The sequence below is a fragment of the Neurospora crassa genome, linkage group IV (genome assembly GCF_000182925.2).
Source record: "Neurospora crassa OR74A linkage group IV, whole genome shotgun sequence".
Classification (NCBI taxonomy): domain Eukaryota; kingdom Fungi; phylum Ascomycota; class Sordariomycetes; order Sordariales; family Sordariaceae; genus Neurospora; species Neurospora crassa.
In genome coordinates, this window is record NC_026504.1 from 2032873 (window position 1) to 2044621 (window position 11749).

Below are 11749 nucleotides of genomic sequence, written 5' to 3' on the forward strand. Positions count from 1 at the left end.
ATTTTAATTAAAACGAAGGCATTTAAATTTAATAATAAATTTACTATTATTAGAATAAAATTGGTTAATTAGTAATTCTTTATAAATAGAAGTATAAAAATCGCTAGTATTGTTAATATAGGGAAGGGATAATCCTCGGGTAGAGCTAGGCCTAAAGCTACGTTTAAAATTAGTAGGGATAATTTTAATAATTTTACTATTGAGAATTAGAACCCGCTAATACTATATATAATTATCGAATCGATAGACTTTAGTTTTTTATAGGCTTTATTATACCTTAATTTGAGTTGGTATAAAAATAAGAAGAAATATAGTAGTAATTACCTTAAATATGGAGGTTCTATTCTAATCCGAAATTACTACCTACCTGCCGCTGGGTACTATAATTTGGATTGTATATACGCTATTTTGCTTAATATTTTAATCTAATTATTGGATATTAAATTCGACGTTATTAATTGAGAACCTAGGCCTTTCTAAGGGTATATTAATTTGAATATTACGTAGGCTAGGAGTATGCGAATCCCCGGCTAGTAATTTATATATTAGTAGAATATCGATTCGAAATATAATAGGGCGGATACGGCTTCCCTCTTAGAGTATTCTAGCGTTATAATACTTAATTAATATTATAATTATAATTATAAGTTTTTCTAACGCTTCTTTTCGCTTTTATTAGAGTGGATAATTGTACTATTATTAGAGCGGAATTAATTATATAAATTAAGGCTCCCAATTCTAATTAGAGCGAAACCGACTTATAAAATTGCTACCTACTATATACGTCTATCCTTATACTTACTATATAGGCCCTTTAATATATTATTATTAATTATTTTATAGTAGCCGATTAATTTAGGCTATTAACCTACTTTAAGAAGTTGTATAATATTTAGGATTAGGTAGGTATTAAATTTACTAATATATACGTTATATAGAAGAAATATATTAAATTATTCTACAATTCCTCCTAATATATATATATAATATATACTATTAAGAGGGTTGAAATATCTTCCCTTTTACTCTACGTTGTAGCTGTCTAGTGCGGAGATTTGGTATTATTTAGTATAATAAATGAGATAAAACTAAATAAGGTTATAATTTTCGAATTAATTTGTACGATTCTCTTTATTACGTTCCGTTATTATTCGATATATCTGAAATACTAAGGCCCGCTACGCTTCCCGAAATATATTAAAAAGAACGGCGTCGTTTTATATAGCGGCTACTATACTAATAATTAAGTACGAATCTTCTAAATATTTATATATTTCAATATATATTAATATAACAATATTATATTAGGTTCGATATACGTTACTACTAAAGAGGAGGATATTCTTAGGCTATATATTTTCCCTATTAATAAGGAAACCTCTTTAGCGAAGTAGGACAGTAAATTCCTATATAATATTTAATTTTTATAGGCCCTTCAATTTATTAATATTATTTATAAGGATTATTGTAGATTAATTGCGATAAATATTTATAAACTAATTAAAAAGGAGTTAAAGAGGTTCGGCTATTTGGATCCGATGGTAGTAAAGATGTATATTTGTAATGTGTTCCTTATTATAAATAATATATATTCTAAGATTATATTTAGTATTAAGTTAGATTGTTGTAATACTAAAGACTTTACTGCAGTTAGTACCTATTTTAGTAAAAACCTAGCGCTACGTTTCGATATACGTACGTTATTTATTTATATTAAGGATTTTGAAACCTAGTAGCAACTAGCCTGTATAACGCTTCTATTTCGGGATGTTGAGTGGTTTCTACTATTCTATTACAATAAAAATACCCTTACCTACATAAATTATCTAATAGCCGTAAATAATATAGTCGACCGACTTACTTAATATATTTAAATACCTAGTAATATTTAGAAGGTTACTTAGGAGAAGGTTAAGAGTGATATTGTAGTTGGAATAGTTATTAAGGGTTTAATATAGCGGAAGTACCTATTAGTGAAGAAATTTACTGATTCTAATTTTATTTTTAGAAGTACCTGTACTTTTAAATATAAAATTACTAAATTAGTATTAGAGGAGTTTTTTTAATTATTTAATTATAAAGTTTATACGGATTAATATAATTAGGTAGATTAGAAGATTAATAGGATTAATTTACAATACCTATTCCTTTATTAAATTATAAATAAATTTAAATTAATATTATATCCTCCTTTTTTACTTTGGTTAGAGTTAATTCTATTTACTCTAATTAAAGTAAAATTTGGCTTATATTTTTCGTATTTTAATTAGAGCGAGATTGAGGATTAGCTAATATACTATAGATATATATACTATTTATTATATATTCTACTCGCCCTTATAAGGAGTTATATTAGCGAGTGAGGTAGGTATTAGTAAAATGTTTATTTATAATATAGTATTCCTTATAGAATACTATTATTTTAAAGAATTGGAATATAAATAGTAGCCCTTCGATACGTATCCGAACGTTATTATTATACCATTTGGGTTAATCCCTTAAATATTTACTAAATTTAATAATATTTTCAGTAACTTAATATTTTGGGTTTAGTTCGATACTATTAGTAGCGTACTTAAAGACAACTTATATAGAGTAAGGACGTTTACGTAGGACCGTTTTAATTATTTAATAGAAGAGTAGGCCGAATAGAAGTATTCCGCTGATACTATTAGAAATGTTATTATATATTTGTATTTTACTATTATTGTATATTGGGGTAAGAATAAGCCTAAAATTAACGGGCCTTTGGAATTTAGTATATTTTTCTATTTATATAATAGGGTTATTAGGCGGAAATTTGGATAGTGTATTATAAATCCATTTAAGAGTAGTACGTAGGATATTATATATAAAGATGAGGATATAGCAAATATAGATACTATTATTGAGGATAAGGAGTTTAAGGAACTTAATTAGTAAATCTTCCGTTATAATTAAAATAAAAGGTACGGATATTAATATATTACTTTTAGGAAAGATAGAAGGTTATAGAGGTTGGAGTTTTAAATAATAATAATAAAGGACTTAATATTCTAGGCCTTTATTTTAAATAAAGTTTAATTCGTTTGAAACTGTAATTCGTTAGTATAGTAAGTAATATAAATTATCCTTACTATAAATAGGTTAATTTATTTTGTAATACTTATATTGAATTGTATTACTAATATTTAGGTATTTACTACTATACTTTAGGAAGGGGTAGGCTTATTTAAGGTCTTTACCCTATTTAAGGGTTAATATAATATATTAGAGTTCTTCTATTTTAGAGATAAGGGTTCGTATAATTAGGGTAACCCCTTATATATTATTAATTTTATAATGCCCGATACTACGTGTATTTAATTGTGTGAGATTAGCGAAGAGTAGAATTATTAATAGTAGGTTCTATACCTTAGTATTTAAAATATAATTACCGACAATAGTAAAACTATTTATTAGGTTATAATAGAAATCCTTTAGGAGAATTATATTGTTATTGTAAATAGGAGTATAATTACTTTACTACGCTTCCTTAATAGGGTAATAATATACCCTTCTTTTAATATACTATTAATATTAATTTATTAAATCGAATTCGGGTACTATTATCGGCGGGAGGAGATTGTTTGAATTACGAATGATCTTTTAAAAAATATGTTTGTAGATTTATTAGAGTACGAAGTTAAGGATTTAGTAATGCTCTGCGCTACCGACGAGGAGCGTTAAATTTTTTTAAATTTTATTTTTATTTATTTATTACAATTTCTCTTATATAACGTCTATACGTAGGCGTTAATATTTAAGGATAATGCTATTAAGTAGTAAATAGCGATATAGGGGTTCCGCCTATTGGAGGGTATTTAGGTTATAGAATATTAGAAGAGTAATTGGGAAATACGTGCCTGGATTTTTAATAAGGTTTTATATAGTAAAGAAGAAGCGATATTAGGGGTTGAAACTATTAATAAGTTGATTTAGTTGAATTTCGATGGTAGGTTGTTTTATATATTTATTTATTTTATTATTAATATATATTTTATACCGTTGAGTAATTGAGTGAATATAGTGTATTAGGTATTTGGAGAATTGCCTTTATTTGTATAGATTATTCGGAAATATATTGAATTATATAATAGCCAGAAAAGGGTATTAATAATTGCTAATTCACTTTGGATATAAATATAAGTACGGTTAATTTTTTACTTTCGCTTTAATTAGAAATTGGATTTATTGATTTTAATTAGAGCGAAACTTAGTAGGGTATTTACTAATTAGTATAGGACGCTTTATACTATTTTATATAAAGTTGGCTTATATATAGAGATGATTTACTTTAATTAAATATAAATTAAATGTGGCCGTATTGTTGCGGTTTGGAACTAATTGTATACGGACGTTAACGTTCTTATACTTAATTTTAGCGTATATACAACTGGATTAAACTTCTATGTAGTATGTTACGTGGGTATTAGGTTCGGCTACGTGTGGAATTAAAATATGATTCTATAGTATATAGGGCGTTTTTATAGGATTAGTTAGAAAGAAAGTATTTAATAGTATTTATTTACTATATACGGTATTATTTGTAATTGGATAGAAGAGTGTACTTTCTGTAAGGTATATTCTACTCTTATTAGAATAGCGTTTCTACTTATATATTAGCTTTAATTAGAATAAAAGTTAATATTTATATAGTAGATTTATAAGTTTATTATAAATTTAGGCTTAGAGATAATAGGTATTCCTTTTGAGGCGGGAGATGATTTTAGGACCCTATTTGGATATAAAACTATTAAATATATATTATTATATTAATTTAACTGGTATATATAGGTCGTAGAATTATTTATTAGTATAGTTACCTTCGATTTTATTAAAGCCTTTTGTATTGGGGAGTATTATTTTCTTTTAGTCGAGGCGGTTATAGCTAATTTTGAAGCGAAGTGTAATATTAATTGGGCTATTTTAAATAAGAATTTTATATTAGTTAATCTTCTCTTTATTAATTAGTTCAGTCTATTACTTTTATTAAACTATATTTTTTAAATTATATATAAGATCCTTAGTGGTCTGGATATAGACGGTTAGAAGGTTATAATTAATCGGTTTTTTAAATATTTTATTAGGGATTCGAAGGCCGAAGAGGCGTTGCGGATTAAGAAGGTATAGGAATTTATTAATATTTATAAATAGTGTATTTCTATTATAAAAGTAAGGGATAGCGTAATAATTAGCGAATTAGAGGAGTAATTTAATAATTTCCGGAAGAATTACTACTAAAGTAGTAACGTTAGAATATTATAGATATAGAAGGAGAAGCAAGCTATGTGGAGTAAGGTATTAGTAGATTTTAGGGACGATAAATCCGATTTAAATTACAACCTAATTAATACGCTATTATATAAATATAAATTGAAATAAAAGCGCACCGATATTAATAATAAGTAAATTTCAATTTTATAATATACCCTCTTCGCTTTAATTAGAATAACCCCTTTTATTCTAACTATAGCGAAACCTAGTAGGGTTAAATTTAATATTTACTAATATTTTATAAATATAAAGTAAAATATTCCTATGCTAAAGTTTAATTTAAAAATAGCCCCCCTTCTACCCTATTAAAATAATTATATAAGTAACCTCCTTCTATAGCACTAGTAATTGGTACTTCGGATAGTACTATTAAAAATAATATTATTTCCTTTAGTAATAGTATAGCGTTTTAGTATATTAATTCTTATAATTTATTCGCTAATTTTAATTATATTTAGATTGAGGATAATAATTTATCCGCCCTAATTAAATATATTCCGAATATGGCCTCTAAAGAGATATTTAAAGAAATTACTTAGTAGGCGCTTTATTATTTTACAATTATTAAAGTAGTAACCGACTAATATAAGAATAATTCTGTTATATTATTTATAGTTGTAGTATAGAGGTTTTATATTTTTATATTTATATTATATTAGCGGTATTTTAACGAGGCCGACGTTAACCCTATAGCCCTTTTGGGTTAGAAGCCTCCTTTTACGTCTTTAGAATATATATAGAGCTTTTTAATTACGTAGGAGATTACTACTAAGGATGTTATTAGATTGTTTAGGGTTGCTATATATTAGGTATAGCTAAAGAAATTAAATTTGCAGCTAGAGCTCTATCTACTATAGGTCGGCCTAAAGCGAATTAATTGTATAATATTAGCGGGCTACCTTTATAATTTACCGGTTAGTAATTAAGCGATTTTTAATAATATAAATTTATAAAAATTAGTTTTAGTATAGAATAATATAATACCTAGTAATAATATTAATTTCGATAAATAAGTTTAATTCTAATAGTATATCCCTTTTATTCTAATTATAGTAAAAAGTACTTTTTACTATAATTAGAGCGAAGAGTAGTTAGTTCTTATATACTTTAATTAAAGTAAAATTTAGTATAAGCTAATATATATTAGGTTTGTAATTAGCTATATAAATATAAGTAACCCTATTGTTTAATTTATTGTAATTTAACTTAACGTTAGCGACCCGCTTATTACCAACGTTTATAATCTACTTACAATTTAACCCGACGCCGGCAATCCGCCTATTGCGGAAGAGAATTATTCCAATCCGCTTATAGTCTAATCTAATGCCGGCGACTTATTTATTATTAAAGAGAATTATCCCGATACAATAATAATCTAATCCGACGTTAGTAATCCGTTTATTATTGAAGAGAATTATTTTAATATAGTAATAACTAATATTAGTATAATTAAGGTATAGATATTTCTCGAGAGGTTAATAGATATCGTCGAGGATTTCGATAATAATAATTCGTAAAAGGCGTTAGAGGGTATATTATAGGCTATACCGACGGATAGGACCGGTAAAGTATTATCCTAATTTACTTAATAGGTAGTCTAATATACTACGAATTTTAATATAGCGATATTCGAATTTAAAAATTTTAACGAGCGGTTACTATACGAATATACTTATATAGTATAGTAGTTTTATACTATATTATTTACTCTAATTAGTAATTTTTAATATAATAAAATTAAAAATAGTATTATAGAAATTAATAAATAAGAGGATACTTACGGAGGTTACGGTAACTTGTAAGAGGATTTATACAACTAATAGGTGGCTATCGACTAATAGTTATAATTAGGTAAGGGTTTTGGTAATGTACGTAGTAAGCTAGTACTCTAATTAAAGTATTATATTATTAATTTTAAATTGAGGCGGATTTAAATAATAGCTGATAAGGGATATTTAATTCCTACCTCTAGTATAGATATTAATATATCTCTATATAGAAATATTCTTAGTAGCTAGGTATAGGTTTTTAATTTTATTAAATTACTAATAGAAATTCCTTATATAATATTCCCCCTTCTTATTAAGGGTCTTTATTAGTCGATATAGTTCTAGAAGAGGGTTAGATAGTAAAGTAATGGATTTTTTGGTTTTACTCTTATTAGAGTTATTTAAGTTACTATAATTAGAATGGAAGGTGGTATAGCGGGGAAGGAATGGTTAGGAGGTGTTTTGGGTTTACTTTTAATAGTGGAGGTTGGGAATATAAGGTTGTATTATTTAGAATTAATTAAATTATTCTAATTAAAGTAGAAGGTAGTATATAGTAACGAGATTATTTATATTAGTGGGCTTGGAAGTATTAAAGTTTAATTGCGCTTATAGATAGTTTATTTACTTTTTATTAAGAATAATTAAAGTAGCCTCTATAGTTTGGATATAACGTTTTATTATTTGTTAGTTATATTAATATTACTATAAAGGTACGGTTTGGGGGATAAATTAATATTAGTAGCTATAAAGGGAGTTATTATTTAATTAGTTCTATATAAGCTTATAGTATAAAAAAAGGACTAAATTCGTTTGTTCAATAGTATAGCCTGTAATTATATAATTAATAGTATAATAGTACTACTAGTATTGATAATTCCCTAATATTAAAATTTAATTTACTTTTACTAGCCTTTATATTAGTGTTTTTTTATTTTTTGTATTCTATCTAATTAAGACGGAATAGCTACTATTTACCCTTTAGTACGCTATTGGGCCTACAATGGTAATTATTCTATTTATTCGTATAATTATAAAATTCTATATTAATTATAATAGTAATTCGAAGTAGTATATAGTTACTCGGCGGCGCCGGACTAATAGATATAGAATTATAATATTAGAGGGGGGGGGAGCGATATTATAATTAGTAAGGATTTTTAAAAAGGGTTTATATAATAGTGCCCAAAATTTAATTAATTATCCTCCTTCCCTACTTAATAAATTAGTAGCGTACGAAGTTAATGGGTCTACTTTGTAATTTATACTTATATATTAGCCTTTTAATAAATATGGAGCCTTCGAGCGTTGAAGTAATTAATGTATTGAGGTACCCTATATTAGTAAATTAAGAGGGCTTTGTATATATATAATATTAAATTATAATATTGGTAGATAGAGGTAGTAGTTAGTATTATATATTAGAGTGTATAGCCCGATATCCGGGGTTATTTACTTATATACTACCTACCTACGGCTGCTTTAGCGATTATCCTTAGTTATAAAATAGATTAAATCCCTTCTAATTTAAATTTATCGACTATTTTTAATTTCGACCGAATTTACAAGGAGTTTCCGGAAATAAGGTTAGTCCTGCCTATCTATATTACGCCTAGTATTAATCTAATATTGCTTCTTCTATTTACAATCTATTTAATTTATAATATTATATTACTAAAGAGTTATATACCCGATTAGAATTGTAGGAAAGTCTTTTATTATCCTATTCCCGATTTTTCTAGGGATTATAAATAAATATATTAAGTATTAAATTTAATTCTCCCTATATATCCTTTCGGTTCGATCTTCCTTGCGATAGTAGTAGGTAGGTTCGTTATAAATAAATTAGGGCTCAACAAATACAAACTTAAATTAAAACTAGTAAGATTACTTTGTAGGCTCACTTTTAGTATTATTATTATAAGCTCCTATAAGTATTACAATTCTTTTAAGGATTATAAATAGGTATGTTAAGTATTAAGCCTAACTCTTCCTATACATCCTTTCGGTTCGGTCCTCTTTACAATAGTAGTAAGTAGGTTCGTTATAAATAAATTGGATTTAATAGAGTAGCTATATATTAATTGAATATTACGAATAGACCGAGTTGTAAAAAAGGTTATTCCAAATATATTAATACGACTAATATTAATAAAAATACGGATTATTATATAGTAAAATTAATCTAAGTTATTATATTTATACGGTTAAATTTAATTAATTTCTATTTAGCCCCTAATTAATTCTTTTATATAATTGGTAAATGCCCTAGCGATTTTAAACTAAACGCTACGGGCCCTATTTACTTAAGGCGAACAATTAATACTTATATATAATTCGTTTAATTATATTAGTGCCGATTGTAATATTAATTCTAATAATAATAACGGCGAGGGTAGTACTAATATATTAGGGCTAATACGGAAGAAGCCCCGTTTGGAGGAAGGGTATAATAGTATTTCGAAGAGGAGGAGGTTTAGGAAGAAGGCCTAAAAAGAACGGAAGAAGGCCGAAAAGGCTATATAAATAGAATTATAGTAAAGTGGAAACCGGTAATTTAATTTAATATATAATAGTTTACAGGGGGGGCCGGTAAGAAGATCTTTTTATTATATCCTTTTTAGACTATTATATATTAATATAGATACTTATAGGAAGTTTTATACATTCTAAACATTAATTCCGAAGACCTCTCCTTTATAATTATAAAAATTAATAATATTACCCCATCCTTCTATAGTATCTAATTCCACTTTAAATAAGTTTGGTTAATATACGAGGATTATATTTTTTAACCCTATTAATTAAACTATTAGAAATTTATTAATAGTCTATTTATATTTACTATTTTGGAATACTACAAACCCTTAGTCTAAGTAACTATTCTTACTACTCCGCCAGAATACAATACTAAAGGTGCTAAGCCCGGTACACTATAATTATACTTCTAGTCGAAGATCTTTAATCTACTTACAGCGAATTATTAATACTTTACTAAGTCGGCGTTGGTACTATACCTTTTAATAAAATTTCGGGAGTATTAGACTAATTATATTACTAAATATATTCCCCAGTATTTTATTAATTAGGTAATAGCGTTTCGTACGTTATATTCGGATTTAAAGTAGCTTTATTATATTAGTATATTCGAGATTAATAATAGCAATCTCTCTTAGGACTATAAGCGGGCAATCTTCGACGATATACTAGGATAAAAAGGTTCGTATATTAAAAACCCGGCCTACCCTTTATATTGCCAAATATATAGGTTTTTCCTATTATACGAGAATTCGATTTATATAGAAGCTATACTTCGTATTAACCTCGTCGAAAGTTAATTATAATATTTAGAATTGCAATATAGAATAGATATAAAGATTAGTAATAAGTTAAATAGGCGCTACTTTATATTAATACCCCCCCTAACCCTACTTAAATTAGTATAAAAATAAGTAGTATAATTACCCTCCAGTACATACTACCCTCTTCTAAACGCTTCTAAAAAATATTGCTAATTTAAAGAAACCCTAGCATAATAATTAAAGTATAGCAATATTATTAATTACAATTTCTATAATATATACGTCCAGCTCTCGATATAAGCAACTACTAATTTTACCGATATATTAAATCGAATTAATTTATTCAAATAGAATTATAAAGAAATTATTTAAAGTATAGGGGCTATAGTAGAGAGGGTAATCTAGAATAGAATAATAAGTATAGAAGAATCAATAAGAGAGGTCTATATTTAAATTCGAGATAGATATAACTAATTAGTAAACGTATTATAGTAGCTATAGACTAAAGTAAATAAAAATTAGGAAAATATTTAAGTAAATATTACTAAATTAGTATATACTTTATAAATTATATATATAGGGATAAGGGAGATATTAATAGATTTAAAGAAGATAGAGAGGTAATATAAAGAAATTAATAATAAAAGTAGCACTTCTAATAAAGAAAGGGATATTTCTTAATACTATAAATTAATAAATTAAATAAACTTTATAAATTCGTTATATTTTAAGGGTATATACAATTTAAGGGCGTAGAAGATAAGGTGAAGATAGATGGTTTTGAGGAGGAGTATAAGAATAATACTGAGGATAAATTTAGAAAAGGATTCGGAATAGATAAAATATAGAACGAATATTTAGCTTCGTTTTAATTAAAGTATATAAACCCCCCCCCCTTTGTACCTTACAACGACGGTAGAAATATATAGCCTCTCAACCTATTACTACTTCTTAGTAAAAATATTAGTTATATCTAGTTTAATATTCGAATATAATAATTGTATACACTTACGCCTTTAAGTAGAAATTATATTTTTAAAATTAGATTAGATCTTCCCTTAGGCTAACCGGGATAGTCTTAATCTATTATAGTAAAAGGTATTTAAATAGTTCTTCGACTAATAATATCTTATATAAATAGGTATTATAGTTAATATTAATTTACTATATTCTATTCGGATAAATCCAACCTTCTTAGTAAATATTTAATTACAATTTACTATGTTCGAAATACTACTAAGTAGTCCACTCTTTTCAATAGGTACTACGAGCTCCGGCTATAAATAAAGATATTATAACCGCTATATCAGTGCCGGACGGTAAAGGCATCTTCGAATACCCAACTTCGTTTTAATTAGAGTACGAACCCCCTACCCCCCGTAT